At 48.7% G+C, this 23091-nt stretch overlaps 1 protein-coding gene across 2 annotated transcripts in view; it reads right to left on the reverse strand.

Annotated features, from left to right (window-relative positions):
- The window catches only part of LOC106741570 (CD151 antigen-like), a 149816-nt gene that overhangs the window by 78864 nt on the left and 47861 nt on the right, over positions 1-23091 (reverse strand). For both annotated transcript variants that reach the window (XM_014613699.1, XM_014613700.1), the window contains exon 2: positions 15643-15743. The gene's annotated coding sequence lies outside the window, so the exon portion shown is untranslated. The remainder of the gene's footprint in view (positions 1-15642; positions 15744-23091) is intronic.

The following is a 23091-nucleotide window of genomic DNA, read 5'->3' on the forward strand; positions in this document are numbered from 1 at the left end:
GTATAATTGCTACCCCCGAGCGAACGTGGGCGCGTTTTTCCGCGAGCTTGCGGAAATACTCGTGATTTCAGCGCGTTGCGCGTAACGTGCGCGTCCTGCCGCTTCCCTTTCCCGTCCCTATGAGCGAAGACCACCCTGTCGCGCGGGACCCGATGGTTTTATTTCGAACCTGTGTGCACAATGCCGATCATAATGAGCGCAGACGTGGAGGCGCGTATTCAGGGGGACAGAGGGCGGGAGGGGAGGCGTGTCGACGCAGTCGGCGGTGAAAACAGAGAAGAGTGATCCGGCAGTGACTCTCGACGGTACAAACAGGGCTAACCAGCCCTCCAAAAAGCCATTACTCACCGGCCGTGTCCCGCTGTCAGGTACAATTTGTTCTACTCCGCGAAAGCGAGAAGAACGACGCGCGCCTCATGCTGGCTGTGACAGATGAGCTAGCTCGGGCCGCGTATGAACGAAAAAAGGAGAAAATCGTGCGACGATGACGAGGACGGGGAGACGGCGACAACGACGACGGGGACGACGACGGCGACTGCGAAGCGGCCGTCGCATCGAGCGAGATTTCAGCCGACATAAATCAAACCGTACCGAAATTAATCCATGCGCGCCCAACGACGCGGAATACGAGAGGAGGAGGAGGAGAGAGAGAGAGAGGAGAGAAGTGGTCGTCGTTTGCCCGTTGCATCGCCAAACGGTGTCAAACAAATAACGCTTTAATTATACGCGTACAAGAGAGAGAGAGGGAGAGAGAGAGTGTGTATGTGTGTGTTGTGTTTAAATTCAGTCGGTTTACAAATACCGTCTCGCCACACGTTTTGAGAATCCCCCGCCCCTCCTGCCCCTGCCGCGCTAGCGATGATAAGTTTCGCAAACGGTGAGTTTTATTCGACGATAGGAAAGGGGGAAAAAATTTAATCGACTTAGTTCGATTAAATCTGGTCCATTGCGATATCAAACGCTTCTCATGTGCTGTCGTAATATTTTGCGAGATAAATATGTATCGAAGTCCTTGTTTACGCAATTTCCTGCGCAAATATCGGAATATAGATGAAACGCGCGTAACTCCGGTCTCGCTCGTGTCGCGTCGCGGTTTGATGTAAAAAATTAAAAAAGAATAATAATAAAAAAGAAAACACAGAAAATAGATCGGATTGCGAGCGCTAAATTTGTGACGGCCCGTACAAATTTAAGTTGTTACATCCGTCGCATGTCGCATTTAATAAAATATCATCCGTCATGTCGCGTTTAATAAAGTATTACTCTCGGTCGACTTCTTTTTTTCGTACTACGGAAACAGCAATCCTCTTTTTTTCCCCTTTACTTTAAAGGAAAAAAAAAGAGAAGAAAACGGAGAAGACAGAGAAGCGCAGAACGCGATATCGCCGCACGCGCTCCGTCCTCTGTTTTGCTTCACGCTGAAGTAAAACCGCGGCGAGCCTCTCGCGCGGCTCATGATAGATCGATGTCGTTAATTTCAATCTCGCTTTGTATCTCGCTGAGCCCCGTCTTAACGCGGAAGCCGCGACCGGAGGGCTACAAAGTCAACGAAGCCGGCAAAGGCGTGAAGATGCCGCGATAATTAAAGCGATCAGCACGAAGGACGATGTCGCCTGGCTCCTTTCTTTCACGCGCTCGCCTTAAATCGTCGAATCCATCAAGCTTTCCCGGAGAGAGAAGAGCCCGGAGGGGGGGGAGGGGGAGGAAGAAAGAGAGAGAGAGAGGGACAAAGACGCGAAAAGCAGTCTCGTCGCGTCGCATGCAAAGCTCCCGATGATGCCTTTTCGCGGATACCGCAGCGCAAAGGGCAGAAGAAGAAGCAGAAGGAAAAGAAGGAGGAGGGGAAATCAAGAGAAAGACGTCTTGAGTTTGACCCACTCTCGCGGAAACGAGAAGATAAAGACGCGCGGTAGAGAAACCCCTCCCCGCCCCCTCCGCCCTCTGTCCCCCCCGACGGACTGGAATAAACGCTAAGAAAATAATCCCGCGGCTTCCAAACGAGATGCCCTCTCCCCAGGTTTCCTTTATCCTTCTCTCCGTCTCTCTTACCCTCTCCCTCTCTCTCTCTTTCTTTCTCTCCGCCTCCCCTGCTGCGTTACGGAACTCTTAAACCACGTATTCATGAGAATACCGTGGAAAAGCCCGAGCGCGTCGCGCAGGTGGATATACGCCGCATTCAACGCGCGGCCCTTCCCTCCCCCCCGACTCTTTTCCCTTTTATTTCCTAGGACGAGGACCGGAGGCGTTTCCGAGAGCGCGTTCGTGCCCACGCACGCGAAGCGGGCGAGACGACGGGGGGTGAAGGGGCGGGGGAGTAATCTGATTTCAGCGGATCCATCGCGAGAGAAGCGCGCCGCCTCTGTCCGCGTATGATTAATGCGCGAAAGCTGAGGAGCTGGAGCGCCGATAAAATATTGACTGGCGTCCTCGGACACGCGCGGAGAGTAGGAGAGGGTGGAGTACGCGTCCGATTCTCGGCTGCTTTCTTGATACATTAACACGTTGAGCGTCGGGACCGGTGCGGCACCGTGATACCACCTCGTCTCATTGAGTTACGTGTGAAGCGCAGGATTGATTATGTAAGCGATCCCAGGAGGGGAAGGGGAGGCTACGAAGTCTACCAGATAAGGTTCGCGCGAGAGCGTCCTCCTCTGCAAATTTCTCGAAGTGAAATTCCGCTTGAAAAGTGGAGTGACAGCCGAGTCACCGGGAGTCGAGTAACTTTGCACTCATCCAGATTGAATACCGAGAGAAAAAGAGTATCTGGTATTTGTTGCTATAATTATCATAATGGTGAAAGAATTATGTAGTCGGGAGAATTCTTTTTCTGGCAATTGTTATTATAGTGTTGGTGGTAAGTTATAATAATCCTAAACGCATATTGTTATTGCTGTTTTTGTGATTAAAACCGTGGAAAGAGTAGAGAAGAAGACCGACACACCATTTCGCTCTTAGGCTCTAAAACTATGTTGAAGGATATGAAACTGAAATTTGCGTACGGATGCAAAACGGCAACAAATCTCTCGATCAAATTGGCAGTTTTTTGAAAGTTACTACATATTCTTTTGCAGATAATTACTTTTTAACAAGTTGGAAAAATATCTACTTAGAAAATTGTTAAGAAATAAAATAAAAGTTAAACATTGAAACACTGAAATTACATTTATTATATATCTTTACATGTTATCTTTAATCTTACGACGTGAGACGATATTTCTCAGCAAAGTTCAGGTATGCCGGTTAGAAGGCCAGTAAACTCAGGTACGTCGGTTCACGGAACAATCTAAACCTAATCTTCAAGTATCAGACTAACCCTAATCTTTCTCGCGTGATTCAGTGACGGAGAATAGAGATTGTACAAGATACAGAGTGATTCAAAAAGTTCAACACTTGCGCTAGTAAAACAATATCGTTCAATCAATTATTTACCACTGATTTCTCACTTTGAAATTTACAAGGAAAGGAAGAAAGTTCGAGAAAAACTTCAACACATCGAGAAAGCAATTAACGCCAATAACGTAACCAAATCGCGCTTACAAACAGAAACTGTCGCTTCACCTCCGCCTACTGCACAGTAGACGAAATTCACGTAGGACGTTCGACAGAATTTGGTACACTTTGCAGCCGAGAAACATAGATATGTCCATTTCCATGTTAGCTTAGATGCTTGTTCACTATAAGTGAGCCAAAAGTAACTATAATTTCTCTCGGTGAACTCTTCTACTCAGAATCTCTGAGTGAATATTTTTGCTCGAAATTAGGAAGCTCCGATTTCCGCCTTCAATTTGTCCCGCCGTGTCGGTATTTAGCGGCGCGTCAGCCGTTAATGAGATGCGCCAACACTCGCTGACTGCAAAAATGTTTACCGTGCAAACAGTACGTTGACCGCAGCGCGACGGTCTATCCCGCCCGATAGAATAGGACCGCTCGGGGGGAGGGAGGGGGTCGGAGGCAACACTTTGTTGCGCGCGATACAATCGACTTCGTCGACCGGCGGGGCTGACACCGAACACTGTGTCAACGTCGCGCTTTGATTCGCTTCCGCTCGCCACGTTCTCATCTTAGTGTTCGCCTCTGGTTCGACGGGTGAATTTCAAATCGAGGGCCGGCGCATGAAACGGCGTTAATGAAACCCGACCCGCGTTGCATCGTCAAACCCGCATCTGCACCGATCGAATGCGTCGCGGAAGACACGGCGCGATAAGTGCGCGACCGGGCGCGACCGGATCGGAGAACGATGATGGGGGAATTTCGGATCTCGAATCAAGATCGGTCGAGTTAATCTTGATTTTTAACTGAGTTAAAAGTTAGTCGCCTTATCAAGTTAACTTGGTTCAGTGAAAAGTTACCTAAACGAAGTTCTCAGGGAAAAATCATTTAAGGGGACGTTCGCTGTCATGGGTCGTACACGCGTTAAACTTTCCGTCTGGGTAATTTCAGATTTTCATTATTTGAATATCACTTGTAAAATATGTCGTATAATCATGTATTGATGCCGTAATATCGTGAATACTGCAGTTATCATGCCGCGGCATGCCGTAAATCTAAATGTTTTATCCGCAATTATATTGTTTTCACTAAAAATTGTAATATTCCAATGTGAAATATGAACAACATTAGAAATAAAAATTGTTTGCATAAACTGTGTAAATAAACAAAAATTTCTTGAAATAACCATGTTTGTTCTGTGCTGCACGTCTTGAACGTCATACATTTTTCTTGTTAATAATAATGATTTCTGCGGTCTTATGAATATTACAATGCATGTATTACAAGTGGAACTCAAAAATCCTCAAAAATCAACTTTTAAAGTATCGGACGGTACTGAAGAAACATCCCGTATATTTATTTATTTGCTACGACGGCGAATAAAATTTGCTGTCCCTCTGAATTATTCTTCTCCGTGCATTTGACGCTCGATCCAACATGCGAAGAGCCGATCTTGTACTTGGGTTCGTTTCGAAATTTCTTTCGATAAATTTCGAGATGCATTCGACATCCAACGCCGGAGTCTCGAGAAATACGCAGTAAGTAGATTTGGAGCGAGGGAGTGAAAAGAGAATCCGGAAGGTTCTGTAAAGTCGACTCGAGATAACGAGTGCCGTTTTCCTCTTTTTCCGTACACATGCGCAAATTCGCTTCTTCATCTTCTTCTTCTTTTTTCTCGTAAAATATGCCACGTAAGTAAATTTCAATTTTGCCGAACGCGAAACATTCCGAAATCGTAGGGAGCCGTGCGCTTCTGTTTATACACGTTCGTTCGGCGCGTCTACGTCAATTACCAAAACGTCATCAGCAGGCACTCTCTTAATTAACTGCAGTTGAAATTCCGGATTAATAAACGGGATTATTTTATTTGCCGAATCGCCCGGTACGGGCAGTATCGGTCGAACGTGTAAATATTTGGACGTGACGTGCGGCAACCGTAGAGCTTTCAAATTTATTTCGCGACAGCCGGAGAGAACAGGCGAGGAAGGGGCGGAGGGGACGCAGTTATTCAACGCGCAATCTCGTTTGAACAGGTGAACAAAAAAAAGTGCGAAAAAGACGATAAAGCGATGTCAAAGCGGTTTTTGATGACGGTACTGAAGTCTCACATACGCGCGGCAAACGAGGGGCGGCGGAAGGTAAACAAATTTCCGCCGTTAATATCTCTATATCGTGTGCCCCTTTGATCGAATGCGATTGAAAGGTGCCGAGACTTACGGCGAGATAAGAGACAAATTTCCATCGGGAGCGTCGGGATATTCCCCGAGAGACACACCGGGGAGACTTGGAATTCACACGGTGGACGAACGCGTCGCAAATCAGACTCGACCACAATGGTACTCGCGCGCTAAGATTTAATCGCATGCGCGGAGAGAGTAAGATGGAGAGAGAGAACGAGAGAGCGAGTGGAGAAAAAAGGGGGTAGGAAGGAGAGGAAGCCTGTAAGCAGCAATTTGTCCGGGCGGAAGGAAGAAGCGATGAAAGGGCATTTAAAGTTTCGCGGACAAGCGAGCCGACTTCACGCTACGCTAAATAAAGGGGGTTGGTTTACAGCGATAAAGGCGCGCCCAACTTCCTTCCTTTCTTCCTCCTTCCCTCCTATGACGTCGTTCCCCTTTGTCGAATGAAAAGGTGGTATCGCCGGGGAGAGAAAAGAAGAAAGAGGGGGAGAAGGGAAAGAGGGTGAAGAAGAGGCGGGAGGGAACGTAGAAGTCGGAGAAAGTACGGGAAGAAATCGAGAAACTTATCGTTCGAGGGTCCAATATACTTAAAGCCGCCGTTTCGTCCCTTTCTCGGGCCTCTCTTGCCGCGCTCGAGCGCCCTTCTACGACGTGGCTGACATCCAATAAGAAAGCCTGACACTCCCCGGAGAACTGAGCGCACCGGAGCTTGCTTCTCTCCACTTTTTGGATCGCGAAAGAGAAACGGAAACCAGCATCATCCGCCCTCTTCTCCTCCCCCCAAGACCTATCGTTAATTGCGACGGGGACGGACGCGCGGTCGAAAGCTCGCTGAGAGCCAGTCGATGTTTAATTACTCTCGAAAATACCGTCGAACCTGCCGGGGAAACTGGCAGCCCACGGCGCCGGTTTCGTCCGGCAAAGGAGAACGCGCAACTCTCTCGCGCTCGCTCTTCGTCGTATCTACGACTCCGAGACGATCCGTTCGCACATGCGAGATGAGAAATACTACATCCGTGATGTCGAGAGAGAGAGAGAGAGAGATCGTGGGAAATCAATTTCGCGCTTTCGGAGAACAGGCGATGCAGAGGCTAAGCTTGCAATGGCGACGTAAGTAAATAACATGAAACAAACAATATAGCAGAATTTCTACTAGATAATTTTTCACTAGAATTCCTCTCGGTGTAATGCCGATGGTCCGAGGTTGATCGACTTCCTTCGAACTCTGACGAAGTCAATCAGACCGATCAGCTGGCCCAACCAATCTAAGTAATCCGTCGTCCCACAATAAGCAGGAAGTTGCTTCCAGCCAACAATAGGGACTTGCCGAGCTCGTTATTGCGCGACACAATGCTGGCGAGTTTAGGGCTAAGTCGAGAGATCCGCCCGGCGAGATATGTGATTGCGGAATACGTACTAGCAATGTACCAGTGGTAGTAACGATAGTTGCTAGCGGACTCGACGCGAAACGCGACACCGGCGACGTTCCGCAGAGCCGCTCTTCCGCGCGTACGTCGCGCGGGACGACGTCTGCGCTCCGGATCGCACGAAACATCGCCGCTTTGACACGGCTCGATGCGGTTTCACAGCGCGGCGCCGCTCGTGTACGCGCAACTCGCGCATTGTGCGGGTGCGAGCCCTTCTCGTTCTCGCAAATGTTGTGAGCGGCCGACGGGAGTTATATTGAATTTCACCGCCGGCTTATTTGGTTGCAGAAGCGCGATAATGCACCCGTTCCGCGCCACGGGATTCGGAGAACCGTGCGCGCAAACCTCCTCGAGAGAGAGAGAGAGAGAGAGGAAGTGCGGTAATTTCCAACTCTTAAACCGCCCCTTTCCCTCTTTCGTCTTCATTCCATCCCCCGCGACCACCACGGATCGATATTGCGCGCGATCGCGCGCCGTAAACGACTTGCATTACTGCGGGGAAAGCGTCGGAACGGTATCGCATACACCGCGCGACGACGGCCGAGTTTACCCTTGGGGGCTTTTTTTTCTCCATCGACCGCACGACAGCGGATCTTCAGTTGACTTCCGCGTCGCTTTCCCGTACGACACGCGGGAAACACGCTTCCCTCCTCCTTCCCTTTTTCTTTTTCCCCTCCCCGACAGGAGGAACGCGAAAAAGTTCGCCGCTCCGACAGGTGCAGAGAGACGTCGGCTGCTGCATTTCATTTTAAAACAGATATTCCCTATCTCTCTCTCTCTCTCTCTCGGCTATTCTCCCCGACTACGTGATTCTTGAAAAGAGAAAAAAAAGCGAGGGACACTAAAAAATACCAACACATCGGCTGTTATCCCCGAACGTGTGCGCGCCTTGTTCCAGCACCGAATAAAATTTGCCGGCAGCGGTTATTTTTTTCGCCTTGCATTGTAAATATATTTGTACAGGTGTCTCGGAGAATGCGACAAAAAATAATATCTCAGAAACAATTGATATGTGTGGTAAAATTAACAAGCGCTCTCTCTCTCTCTCTCTCTCTCTCTCTCACTCAGGATTTCGATTAGCGGCGCAGAACTACGATAATCGTAATCACGTTAGCCACTCGCGAGTAATTTCCTCTCGGCGAATTACGGCGCGAGCACGAGAGATGTCGCGAGTCCTCGCGCGCGAGCGCCTTTTTCCATCGAAGAGGGGAAAGATCTTTTCCTATTTATTTATAACTGAGTCCCGGCTTGATTATGCAATCTGCTTTGTGCAATCGGGGAACACTTCTGCCATGCACGGAAATGCATTACCCTCGCCACTACCGCGTGGCGCCCCTCCGCGTATAAAGCAGCCGACGAGATTTCGAGGCAAGGAATTCAGCAGTGAAATTCGCTCGCGTCGTGAAAAATGCAAACGCGCGAAAGCGGAAAAAACGAAAGAAAGGAAAAGAGAGAGAGAGAGAGAGAGGGGGGAAGCGGAGTGCCTGCAACGCAGGAGCGGCAGCGCGGTACCCCTCGGGGCCGAGCGAAAAACTGGAGAAATAGTTTGAACTTCGAATTACCCACCCGGATGTACGCGATGTTTGCTAGATTACGAGCATTCGTAAGCCACCGCCGCCGGGCGCTACACACATTTGGTGCAAAAAGAGGAATTCCGAGAGGTAGTACTCCCCGAGTAACTCCGTCGAATGGAATTCCCATTATTTACAGCTCGCCGGTTCATCTTCTCGCCGGGGGTATATCAAAAGTCGTATTTCTTCCCGAGAAGTCAATACCGCGGATGCAGCATTCATAAACCTTATAACTCGCTTTAATAAAGCGAGATATAGCGAAAGCGAGACTGCTGTTGCCACGTATCGGACGAATGAAGGGATGGAGATAAATAAAAAAAAAAGAACGGAGGAAAGAAGAAAAAGACAGAAAATATTCTTCAGCGTCTCTCTCTCTCTCTCTCTCTCTCTCTCTGCACGCTATTGTTGCAAGAATTTCAACTCTCCACGTTCGCCGCTAACTTTATTTTATAAGCTACTAGTTCCACGGAAACAATCTACGCGAACAGCAGCGAATATTTGTTAAATTTATTAATTAGCCGCTCGCCCTTGCCCCGATCCCCGCCAATTTTCTCACCGTCTATCAAATTAGTTGCTCGACAATCGCGAACTTTCCCCAGGCATGCAATTATCGAGCTGGAAACACGCGGGAGAGAAGGGGGGAGGGTATGCGAATCCCCGTCTTCGCCCTCTAAGACACCGCCGCGCACCGTCGGCAGCACGTCTGAATGACGTTGCTTTCGAGTATACTCGGAAAATGACTGCCGCGGACAGCAAAGAATGCCGCGAAGTGTAGCAAGAAAGGAGACGGTAAAAACTATGGTGCCGCGGTAACAAGCCAGAGAGCGGAAAAATGAAAGAGAAAGAGAGAGAGAGAGAGAGAGAGAGAGAAGAAAACGAAGAGAAGTCTTCTCTTCGAAAGAACATCGGACAGGTTTCTCTCGAGTGTGTGATTAATTTCCCTTTTAACTATGGCAATTTATTCTGTCATCCGCAGCGGAGTCTTTTCGAGCTTATTCGGCGCGAACCGCGTCCTCCGAGACGCGACGCTTCGGCGACGAGGGTGATTAACCGTGTCCGAAGACACGGCGTCGCGGTGGTGTTTTAAATGCAAGATGGAGCCGCGTTTTGAACCGTCGGGACCATAAATCAAGATACCAGGAGGCGACAAATCGCGATCGCGCGTGCGACCACTCTCTCTCTCTCTCTCTCTCTCTTTCTTCCTCCCTCCCGGCGGACTTGTTTCCCATCGCGAAAACCGCGATGATTAAGGAAAAATTCTCCCCGACCGTGATAAAGACGTGTTCGCGCGCAGACGATGCGATTAATCGCTCGACCGATCTCGTCACCGAGCGCAAGGGAGGCAACCTTTCCTTCCTCACTCCCTCCTCCGGTTCGCCGAAGCGTTCTCGAATACAATTCGTGCTTGAAAATTGGCCCCGCGGTATCCCGCAGGACGGAGAGCGAGCTCTCTCCGGACAAAAACGACCCGCCGCCGCAGTGGTGGTGAATGGAAGGAACGGAAGATTTTCTCCGAGATGATGATTCAACCGGCGGACGAGGGGCGGGGGGAAGGGAGGGAAGACGACGGCGCCGGAGGCACGGTTAAGGGGAAATCTCGGAGTATCTCCCGCGTGCATTCACCTTCCCTCGCAATTGTCTGAACGCCTGGAACTATCCTGATGTGTGTCGCCGTTGAGAGAAGCGGGGGAAGGGGTGAGACAGGGTGGGACGGTTCCGTGGTGTGCCCGCGTGCACAGTGCCGCGCATTAATACTGTCCCATTCCCCGGGTATAACGACATCGGGTATTTCGAATCGGACGTGTGAATATTTGCGCTCATCATGACTGCTGATTCTTCCGTGAGCCGGTAAAGATGTTCCAAAGCAGCGGTATTAACCCTCTAATGGCAAGGTGGATTTTCAACGTGTCCAGGAAAGTCAAATCCCAATGTGCTGGGAGATTTTTTTGGGGGGGAGGCGGGTTTGATGAGAAATTTTCGAGAAATTTTCGAAATTTTCGCTTTGTGAGAAATGTTGAGCCGCCCGGTGAGACATTTGTGACGTCCAGTGTGCGTTGGTGAAAATAAACGGAACTGCGCGCGGCGGAGCTACTTCCGCGTGACGACGCTCGGCGACGGCGATAGCGGCGACCACGACGTCCCCTCGTTATCTGTATGCAATATGCATGGAAGAAAATATGTGTGCGCGAGTCTATAATTTAGCGGCGGCGGACGGACGGCGGATCTGCGGGACTCGCGTCCGAGTGTGCAAATGTATCGTGTTGACAGAGACGGAGAGAGCGCATCGGCCGAAACCGCGCCGGCGGTCGTTTGCCGACTGTCCCTCCTCCATCGAGTTAATATCCTATGCCGTGTCTTCGCGTGCTCGCATCAAAGTAGCGGATAGCAGAAACGGGGGATCACTCGAAAATGTTTCGGAATGGAATTTCCCACGAAGAGCAGAGTGACAGCAGACTCGGGAGATTTTTTCACCCCCCTCGTACGGGGGGGAAAGAAAAGTTAGTATCAATTCGAGACTCGTGTTCTCATGAATACGCTCGCGAGAAGCTGGAATATCTTGTTCTTGTATCGTATCATATTTCTTGTGATTCAAGAATAATCTTCGCGAATTAGAGGAAAAAAAGACAAAGAACGGCATTGTTAAACCGATACAATTCTTAGTTCGAAGATATCGTTCCTCCGATCCAATATTTTTCTTCCTCTTAATTCATGAGAATTATTTCGGAATTTGTTCCCGACGGGTATGATATTTTTACTGCAACTATGAAGAATTTCCTCATATAAACCAGTTATTTCCTCATAATTCCCTCATATAAAACAGTTTTCTTTTCATGTAAGATAATACACTCTTGCTTATATGCGAAAATATGAATCATGAATTGATATTAATTTCTTTCCGTGTACGGAATGAATTCTCCATTCTGAATCTCGTCGAGTGAATATTTTCGCTCGGAACTGAAGAGCGAGCCTGATTTCACCGTCGCGGTGACAAATTCGCCCCGGTCGATTGAAATATTCGTTCATACGGAGTCAGAATTCCCTCTAAGCTCGAGAGTAACATTCGCTCTTGCGATTTCGAGTGGCAGTATTTTCATTGTCGTTTCCAGCGAAATTACCGCCACTCGTCGTTTGTCTTGAGTGATTCTGCTTCAAGGAATTGAGGGATCTCTCACGAGAGACCAGCGTGTCACGATTGGTGGGATGGCAAAGATTTTTCTGTGCTCGCGTTTCAAACGAAATCTCTTTACGTTACGTAAAAAAAGAAAAATGCGAGGTAGGTTTGTGAGGAACGTCTTCAAATATACCTTGATAGCGACAGTGAAGCCAGGTAACATTTGATCGAGGAATTCAAGCGGACAGAGCTTCATTAGCGCGTCATCGTGGTAACTGCGATATGGATTTGCTCGCGGTGCGGTCGCAAAACGCCTCCAGCCAAATGCGTAGACTTGAACGGAAAGGCAGACAGGGGCAGCGGGCGAATATCGTAAATGAACCATGCTCCCGATAAAATCGGGTTCACCATAGACAAAGAGCGAATCAATTGCCAAGTTTTACGTCCAATTTGGCCGTTGACGTCTGCAAATCGAAAACGAATTCCAGAACTGCCATGCGCTCTCTTTGTGTCTCGCTATGACGCTGCGGGGAAATAGAGAAAAATATCGCTTTTGTTCGAACGATATCGGAAGGGGAATGAAACGAAAAAGGAAAAAAAAAATATCAAAAAGGAGGAAAAAAGTGCGCGGAAGGAAGGGGGGAGAGGGGAGGACGCGAGATAGAGGAGAGGCGGGGGGAAAAAAAAACAGATCACAAGTCCGCTCGTGCGGAAAGCATACGAAATATGCGGTGGAAAAAATCGCGGCAAACACATGCCTTTGTCGACTGTGAAGCTGACGATACGAAACGCCCGGCGGAAAGTTCCGTCTCTCTCTCTCTCTCTCTCTCTCTCTCTCTCCGCACACAAATTGTTATCGCGAGCGAGCGCGATTCCGGTACCATCTGCGGGAAATTTAGGATTTACGCGACAATTTTATTCGTCGCTTTAACGGGGCGAAACATTTAGCGTAACTGGCGGGCACTGTTCGCAACGAATCGGCCGGCACGCAATGCGGCCCGACGTCGAGAGCCAACCGCGCGTTAACAATGTAAAAGCCATTTTTTTACGCGGAAAATTTCGCGGACGAATTGCCGTGTCTGAAAAAAAAGCGCACGGTTCGATCGATCGGTCGATCGACGGCGCCACGCGCGCGGCCGATTATATATCTGCGTGGCGCGAGCTTTTTCTCGTGCGCTACCATCGCCGTCGTCGGCGTCGTCTGATCCGCTCGCCACGAGAGAGAGAGAGAGAGAGCACGTTCGTTACGCCGTGGCGGAGATAAAAGTTACGCGGGGCCGGAAATTAAAATTCAATCGATAAATCACTTCGACCGTCGATTTTCGCTCGAGAAGCCGGGGCGCCAAGGCGAGGCACCCGCCCTTCGGCCGGATATAACGCGCAGCTCGCGACTGTTATTTCGGCCAATTAGTCATCCACACGGCAGCAACGGTGGGCCAAGCAACAAACTATGCAATATATCGATTTATGCAATGTTTGCGAAAGAGCTTATTAAAAATGGCGGTGGTAGTAGTGGTAATGGTACACGCACATACACAGAAAATACATACTGCATTCAAGTAAATACTACTCGTCTCAAATATTTCGCAAGTTTATATATCCGCGAGTTTGTATATCATAAGAATTCGTCATAAGAGTCGGATTCGTTTAAAACATATTCTGAATCCCTGCAGTAAGTTCAGTATTTCGATCAAGGGTATTAAATTCGAACGCTGATTGTGTACGTTTCTAAAATATCAATGGCACGTATAAGACGGAAGGATGTACGGATAAATGGAGACGAGGAGTGTGCCGATATGTTTCTCGCGTATACAATTCCACGAAGTATATTTACTACACTACTGCCGTTATAATAGCAACGGTGGTGGTAGGAGCGATGGAAATAACGGCGGTAGCCGCAACAGTCGCGTCTATTAACGGCTTGAGGCGAGCCCTTTAAGGGTGAAACATAAAGAAACGTAAAAGTATAAAACTGTATAAAACACGAGATAAAAAAAGCGCGTCCCTCGAGCGGGAAACTGTGCCTGGTACACACGCCGGGGGTAACGGCGGTCATATATTTCTAATTCGTCGGCGCGACCCGGAACGGAATCCACGGCGAATGACTCGTTCTCCGTGCGTCCGAAATTTGATAAGGTTCCCCCGGGAATACGATTTGTAAGAATCGCTGAAAATCTCGCGGGTGTGGTGGCGCGCTTGCTCGCGCAACCTCTTGGTCTCTTTTTCAACAAGCTCTTTCAAGTCACCGAGAATACTGCCTAACGAGGCGGTTCAACCCGTTACTCCGTTTAACGACGCCACAAAGGACCCGGGACTTTGTGACGTTTCACGGAAGAGAAGCGGCAGTTAATGGGATTATTTTTCACATTTCGTACGCGCCCTACTAACGAAAAGATACGCGCGGGTAAAACGCGCGTCGGAGAGATGGTGTGTGCGGGACGTTAAGTGCAGGACGCTCGTTCGGAGACAAGTGTATAAAATCCGAGTCGAAATTTCGGCCCTAAAACGTTTAATTCTACAATACAGTAGGAATAACTAAGATGGCAAAAAAAATAGGTTTAATGCAATTATAATAATTTACTTCTAATTTTTGTTTCTCCGACGACGTCCTAAATTTCCGTATTTGCTATCGGAATAGATTGTTTAAAATAGGTTCAATTTTAACTCTAATAATATAATTATTCCTAATTACTCCTACATTCTGGTCCTGATGTCTTAAATTTCCGTTTCCACCCTTTTAACGTGGAAATAAAGTTAATAAAAGCCAGAGCGCTGTTGTAGCGGCGAATAATTCATTTTAACAGAAATTCAATATAATTTTCTCGCGCAACACGAGAAATTTATATTAAATTACTGTATAAAATAAATTATCCGCCGTTACAATAGTGCTCTGGCTCTTATTTATCTTATTTGTCATATAATTTAATTATATATGCATCTCGTGAGAACCTTTTCATTATTTCATATTAAAAATAGGGCGTCCGAGATAGCAATGAAATTAAATATGAAATTAAATCTGAATTAAAGGTTCATGCAAGAATTTAATGAATGCCGGTTAAAATAAAATAGGCTTTTATTAGTTTGTAGGTCATCTAAGTAGACGCTGATTATTCTTGAGAGAGCGTCCAAGTAGCGTCAAAATTTCGACTCGGGTCGCAGACCCTAATCGACTTAATGAGGTAAAGGGAGATCGTGAACGAGAAGGAGGACGGCCTGGAGGGGGGAGTCTTTCATCTAATAGCTCGAGAAACCATTGAGAAAGCATATCCGTTCAGCGAGCGAGCGCCGGCGCGCGCGGCCATTTATGGCCGTGCAAACAGATCGCACGGTAATACTCATCGATTGAACGCCGAATGTATTGCCTTTCGCCTTTGTGCGCCGCATCCTTGTGACCCTCTCTCTCCCTCCCTCCGACTCTCTAACCCTCCTCCCCTTCTCGGCTTTCCTTGAAAACTCGTATATGATCGGTCGTATCGAAAAAGGCAGGAAATCGAATGAAACGGAGAAAAATGTACACGTGCGTGCTCCCCGGGGAATATATATGGAATGCGTATTGCGTATTTTGCATATCGCGTGCTGTGACGAAGGCGATAGCGAAATTTCGAGCGTGCCTGCTCGCACACACAAGCATATCGCGGGATTACATGTAGCGAGACGATTAACGTTTCGTATTCATAGTCATACACGGCCCGTGGTTATTCGGTTTTGGACGGAATTCTCCGCCGGACACGAAGTACGAGGGAGAATTAATCAATGGATCCGGATCCGTGATGCAATAAGAGCGATCGTGGGCGATTGAAAGGGTGAGGAATCGCGCTTTGACGTGGAAAATTCAATACGATACCGGCGTTGGTTCCACTCACCTTGCGTCATTGGCGAACAACGTCCGGCTGGTCCTCGGCGCACATGTTTATCTCGAAGTCCTCGAAGCTGTCCCCGCTACTCCCGCACGGCTATTCGAGATCTGAAACAAATTTTAATTATGTCCAAACGCGCACAATGGACGCGGCAGCTGCGTTGTGTGAAATTTTATCTTCAAAGTCAACAACACCGGGTCGAACGCCGGATATATTTGATGGTATTCGAACGTGCTCTCTCTCCTTATATCGGACGCCTCGCGAGCCGGCGCGAGCGAATTAATTGACGTGACGAATATTTATCCGCGCGACGCGGTCACATATAGCTTTACAGTTTCGGGGGAGGGGGGGGAAGGATTTCGCCCAATTTCTCCGCGGATTTCTTCGGCGGATTTTTCCACTTATAAGTGTGTACATGTTTAGAAAGTGCGAGGTATTTCCATGGAATTTAGTAGTGAGTATAAAAAAAGGGCGTTCCCTTTATGTGATTCCATAAAAGCGTGCCGATTTTAAAAGCGCGATATTTCTGTCCCGCGACATGCAGATAGAGTAGCCGTGTTTCGGATAAGAATGAGACTCTCCACTGGTGTCACACTGGGATGACCTATTTCGCGACAAGTCCGCGCATTCTGATTGAGAGGTGCCTGCGACGCTTGTGGGGAAAATCTTGAGAAATTTCTATGCGTACGTTAGCATAGCAGGTGTTCCGTCGCGGGACGTCGGGATTAAACGAAGAAAGGAGAGACACGGTACACTCGCAAACGGGCCGATTTACTTGCCGTCGTCGTGCTCCTACGAATGCCGAGAATTAACGGGATAACGTCGGGATTACAACGGTGAAAATACTCGCTTCCCCGTCATCAGTGGTTAACGTGGCCAGTAAACCACCCTTTACGTGCATCGTTCCGTACGTACAGAGTGTCCGACGCGTACACTCACGGCGCGCACGCTCGTGTGCGGGCGAAACTCGTCAAAGAACTGAACGAGCGTTATAAGAGCTGAACGAAAAAGTCCTCCGGCAATTTTCAAGCCGCGATAATTACTGAGACGTTAATTAAAAAGGATGGGCGGGTTGGTGGGCGCGACGGGACGAGTTCTGCGGTTCAAAGAGACGTATCTTCGGCGTGTTGATTATCTCCCAGCGACACGATGAATATCTGGCTGGTTAATGTCGCTAGACTTTTTTCATTAATATCTCGGTAATTACACCACGGTCGTTTGCAAAATGGCAGAGGGCTTGCCCGACGAGTTTTATCCGCACGCGAGCGGATGTGCGCGTCAGACACCCTGTATATAATGTATACACATGGTAGAGAGTTAGGGAGACGGCCGGTCGCGGAACAACGTTAGCTCGCTGCCGGATGCGCAACGTAAACGCGATCCGATTTGCGATACAACGATAAGCCGCGAGCTACTAAATGCGAAGGACGCGTGGGTCTGACGTTAAGCCGGATTTCGGGAGGAATAAAAGGAAGAAACAAGAAGAAGAAGGAACAGAAAGGAGAGGGAACGATACATCCGGATGTATTACGCGCGCGAGATGCTTCCCGCGCGCGAAACGCTCGGCCCTTAGATTCGCAAATAAAAGCCGGACTCTCCCGTTGATTAACACTGACTCGCTACCGGCGGTCACGTACACTCGCTTCCTTCGGTTTTACCAACGAAATACCAACGGAAATATAAAGCTGTTACCGGGTCGCTACGTTAAAACAGTATCGTTTAACGGTAATGATATCACAAGTCCGGCAAACGTTAACTAATAGTGACATTGCATCGATGTTATAATTTCTCACTCGACAATGTAAGTGCAGCGTAACATGCGTTATATATGACAGTTACGTTGTTGAGCAGGAAATTACAATATTGTTGTAATCTCACCGTCGGTTGACGGTTACCAAGATTTTTCTTCTTCATTTCTAATGCCGTCCCCTTCTTCCGGCGAAGAAGCGGAAGAGCGACTCGAGAGAGAAACAGCAGGTGACACCGATCGCGCAGTTCCTTTTCCGCCCGCGGGAAGCTATGCGAATTTTTACATCTGTCTTTTCCGGATACGCGACGACGGACAGCTTTATGAAATGGCTTTCGAGAAGTGACACAGGTATCGTGCGCTACCGGTGGTACCGTCTGGTAGCGGCGGTTTAATATCTATACCTCTCTCTTTCTCCTCGAAACCGTCGCAGTATCGCGCAATTTCCCGGTATAACGGATTGTTTTCTTCGGATGTCGCGTTCGAGGCGTCGCATCGTGTTGTAACCTGCATTTTTCAACGATATATATATACTCTCTCTCTCTCTCGCACGCGCGCGCACGCTGCACCAGCGACGGCAGCTGGTGTTGCTGCAACTGCAAATCCTCGGCACCGGCGTATCATCCGGAATGCAGAAGGAATAGAGACGACGGCGCAACGGGGACAGCCCTCTTGGGCCGCTCGACTTCCGGCGGCGCCGTCTGCAATTCCGTTTTGCAATATTAAACTCGCCCGGGGATGAGCTCACTGCGCGCCGGGAAGAACGATAACGTTCGGTTCCGCGGAAGGGGAGGAGGGAGGAGGAGCAGGGGGGTGGATATGGCGAGAGGGAGGGACAAACTGTCCTGCGAACAATCCTAGGCGAGAGGAAACGAAGCTCGCAGAGATCCGTCATTATGCGCGCGGACACTCTTCGCCGGAGACACGTATACCAACACACTAAACCTAAAGAAACTTTTCTCTGTGTGAGAAACGTAAACGATGAAAAAAAAGAAACAGAAGCTGAATCTCAAACAGCCGTGACGTACGTGTTAAAAGGTTAGGACGGAAGTAAAACTCGCCCATAACCTCTTTTCTTCTGTACTCACATTTCGCGCGAGGACTCTCCCAGCCACTTCTCATCTCCCTGAGCCTGTCGCGACTGGTGCTACCCGCTTTCTAATTGAACCGAACGCTGCCTAGGTGGCGCTGCCTCGCGCGACCGCCACTTCCCGAAATCGAGACCGGCCGCGATCTTTTTCAGGAAGCGCGTCGAACAAGTGGCTACGAGATTTTCGGCGTTCTCCCTGCCGAAAAAAGCGCTCCTCGTCGTTTCTCTAAGACGTACCGTACGAAACTGTGGCTACTGTATTAGTGTTTGTAAACAATTCTTAGATAGATACGTGTAGGACACAGAGAAATATAAAAGACCCATGTTTTCTTTTCTTCACGTACTCACCCGCGTGTTTGGGGATTAAACAATCTCTCGGAAATAACTCGACTATTTAATCTCCCCTCTATTTAATTTCTCTCTCGAGGATAACAAGGATATTTAATTTCAACGACTATATATCATCGAAACGGTGATATTCACCGGATATTAAATATCCGAGTTGCCAACCAGGGTTTGTTTCAATTCTCAAATGGGCGAACAGGTACATAAAGAAATATTTATATTGTTTGCTGCTTCGCAACATATTCAAAATCCATGAAAGTCGACGAGGTCGCGTTGTTATCGTAACAGGAAGCTGACTGTTCGCATGTAACGTTTATAGTTTCGTGAAGCCGGCGAGGTTTCCAGCTTGTAACAGCCAATTTTTCCTGCTCCATATCTTCGATAAAAGATCGAAATGTGATTTGGGGAAAATTAAAAATGAAAGTCAAAAGTAGAACATTATATAGTCTCGAGGAATACGTATAAGAAGTGTCATTTTTAGTCGCGAATATCTTAGCTTTCGAATGGTCAATCGTTTCTCTTTAACTTTACAGACATGTAGAGAACAAATGATAAGTATTCTCACATATAAGCAAGAATATTATAATTTTCTTCGAAGATTTGCAGCACTGATTTGATTGGATTTGCACTTTAATGCAAATATTACCGTATTCAAGACTAAAAATCCCCCAAGAATATTGTAACATGCTTGCTTATACACGAGAATATCGTTCGCTCATAAACAAGACTATTTCCTTCCTACGTAGTACTTCTATCAATATACAACATTTAAGAGGATTCCTAAGGAAAAGTAGGCCGACTACATTCGCGGGACTTCGCTTGCAAAGAGAGAGAGAGAGAGGGAGAGCCGGAGGGAGAGCTCGCGATCCTCGACGATACGTTGCGTCGTATTTAGCGGGGCGGCCACGTTCGTCGATCCGCTGCGAATCTCCCGAATGAAATCCGTGAAAAGCGACGGACGACGTTTACGACGGGGAGAAGTTAACTCGCTTTCAAGGCCTGAGGGAATCCCGCCGCCACGTGTCCGGGTTACGCGTCGATGCTCCCGCTTCTCTCGAGAGAAATATCCTCCTGTCATCTGGAGTGAATTAACGCGGCCTCCGGCCTCTCGCGCGACATCGCACCGGGTCGCCTTGGTGCGCGTCACGGACGCGCGCGGTAAAAACGCATTAGCCGGATTCACTTTCAGTTTGCGCGCCCGCGTATTACGTTCTTCGGGGAGAATTAAAAAAAGGATCACGCGAGAGAGACGTGTCCGGGAGCCGAGCGGCCGTTTGACGGCGACCTCACCTCCAAAGACTCGTAAGCGACGTGTTATTTAGTTATTTATTTATTTATTTATTTATTTCTTCGAAATTATCACTAACATCGCGCGTGCAGTTATCCCGAGCTTTCCGTACCGCTTTGCGGACGCACGCGAGCATGCCTCTCTCTCTCTCCCTCACTCTTTCTTTTTCTTGTCCCGCCAGACTCCGGGATATTTTATATTCCGGCATTGGCGCAGCGAGGACGCGTTTTATCTCCCCTCGTGCTCTTATCGTCCCGTCAAAACGGCTCTTTCCCCGGCCTTTTTCCCCTCGGCCTATCATTCTCATTTCGCGCGGCGCACCGGCGCGGAGCGGCGATACGAGGAACGAAAGGAGCGCTTTTCGGTTTCCCCGAGAAGTTTGAAAGTTTGAATTGAATGTCAAAGGAGACCGCCAGACAGAGCGGCGGGGCGAGGCGGTGGACGAGAAAAGAAAGAGGGAAAAAGTGACGAAGAGGAAGGAAAGCCGATGTGGCGAGATAAAAGGGCTCTCTCGCTCTTTCTCTCTCCTCCGCGAGCGAACTTTTTCTCCTCTCGGACAACGGAGAGCTCCCTTTGACTCGCTTCTCATCGCTCGTCTCGTCAACAGTATCCGATGTATCGAAAGAAAACGAGCCCGGAAAACTCGGGAAACCGCGGATCCGCGCCCGAGCTCTTCCGAACGTGTCGTCGTCGGGAAATGAGAACGAGCGTTTCCCGAAAGAAGAAGAAAAAAATGTACAAGCAGGCTCGATGTGGCTTTCGGCTTGGCGTCGCGACCTCTGTGGATTCGCTCTCGTGAGCGCCTTCGTTTACTTCCTCGGTGAGAAGAACATACGTGCAAGTATGCACGTTCAAGTAGATATTTATTAAAGAATATCGGAGATTAATCATTTCACTTGGATTAAACAAATGTTACTTGAATGTAGCGTGCTTTCCTTTCAGTATGAACTGAAATGAACGAACGCAGCGCGTTTTGGTCGAAGGGAACAGAATTTCCCAAGAACCGAATTTAGCCCATAAGGATTAGAAATTCCGGCTTCGATTTAAAAATGTGTTTATTAAATTATCGCGCGTCCAACATCCAGACGGACGGCTCTCCATTGTCGATCTCTTTCTCCTTTTCTCCCGGTTGTTTGCATATCAGAACCTTCGATATCTTTTCTCGATTAGAAACTCCGTTTCCTTCAACGAGAACGCTTTAATTCAAACAACCTTTTTCCCTCGCTAAAGGATATGTCACATTTGTTTTCCATAAGAGACTGCAGTTTCCGAAATATAAATAGCGCGGATATGAAACGGGAGGGCAATTCATTGAGGCAGAACATGTCGATACGTTCGTCGGCTACAAAATCCTGTAGCAGTTTTTACTGCAAAATTCTCTCTCTCTCTCTCTCTCTCTCTCTTTTTACGTGCGAGCCATACGAGCAATTTCGCCGGTCGCTAAATACGACTCCACGCGCCATTATCCCGCGGAATCGCGCGGGTTTCGCCATTTTCATAGGTATTTATTATCAGCGGCCCCGGCAAACTTCGGGAAACAAACGGTTTAATTAGAAAAGCATTCGGCGGTACTGTAGCCGGCGATATTTCACGGCGATGCTTCACCGCTCCGGCCGCTGCCAATCGAAAAAAATCTGCGGCCGACGAGAGCCCGTTCGGTTTATTGCGAGCTGAAATGGAGACCGGGGGAAATCGCTGCCCGCATCGCGAATTGTAATCCGCGCGGAGGGAGGAGCGGGAGGGGATCCAGGAGCGCGCGCGCGCACGGGGGTCGTTCGCTCGAGTATCTCGATTATCCGAGCAATGCGCGAGCCATTTGTACGATATTCAAATATTGTGTCTATCGCGCCGGCCCGACGCGTTTGCGTTTCATCGGCCCGCAATTTCGAAACTGCACTCGATCTTCCGGCCCGGCCTCGTAAACGGAGACGCGCGTTCCTCATGATTTATGGAATTTGCACGACCGCCACACGCCGGGCGCATGCGCGCGCGCGCGCGTGCGCGGGCTTATATTCGAAAATACGAGAGAGACGAGATGAACGAGACAGCGAGTTTCGCCGAAAAATCCCCGTGTTTTCGGCGATTTCCGATCGGGCAACTGATTAATTTCACGCGTGTACCTTCCGTGTATCGCGAGGACGAGCGAATTTGACGAACGGCGCCGCCTTTTAATCGACTCGCGCGGCGAGTCTGACGCGCGATAACCGGTAAGTTATTCGCGTTGATGCGACGTGATCGAGCGGAAACGCGTTTTCGAAAACGCGCCACTCGGCCGTTCAGCGGGAAAATATGCGGAGAATAATGCGTCGTCTCCCTCATCCCCCCAATATGAGAGACGGTTAAATTTGTGTCGCGCGCACGTCCCGCGGCCTCGCGCGAACCAATCTACCGAAAACCGGTGAGAAAGCGGCCGATACACAAAGAAAATGGAATCCAATTTGTATTTCGCGAAATGGAGAAACGGAAAACAGGCGGGCCGACGAAGTGCCCCGCGATAGTACGCGTCATTCTCTCTCTCTCTCTCTCTTTCATTCTTTCTTTCTATCGGGTGGCGCGTTTCTCGTAATGACGGGAGATCTCGAGTCGCGCGTAAAGAATATCGAAAATATCTCCTTTGAGGCGGACACATCGCGTCACGTTTCTTCGTTTTGCGATCGAGCCCTCTTTAAATACCACTCCCGCGGCGAAATGCACTTTTCATCTTTGCGCTAGATTCGCGCGCAGCCGAGCATATGGCACATCGAGAGTGCATCCTCGCGAATACACGCGACGGTGTCGAAAGGAAAGAAGCGAAATAGAAGATCTCTCGAGATGGTACGTGCGCACGAGATCCTCCAAGTTCCCCGCGTCATTTCGCGTCCGCAGATCCCTCGATGAGTTATCGATCTTTTGCAGAGGAGTAGAGTGGATACGTGATTTTCACACGGAAAAATGGATACATGCGCGAAGCAAAAGAGGCCAGGCGCAGCGATAACTCGGGCCGAG

This window comes from Dinoponera quadriceps, unplaced genomic scaffold, assembly GCF_001313825.1.
Source record: "Dinoponera quadriceps isolate SergipeBrazil2010 unplaced genomic scaffold, ASM131382v1 scaffold586, whole genome shotgun sequence".
Classification (NCBI taxonomy): domain Eukaryota; kingdom Metazoa; phylum Arthropoda; class Insecta; order Hymenoptera; family Formicidae; genus Dinoponera; species Dinoponera quadriceps.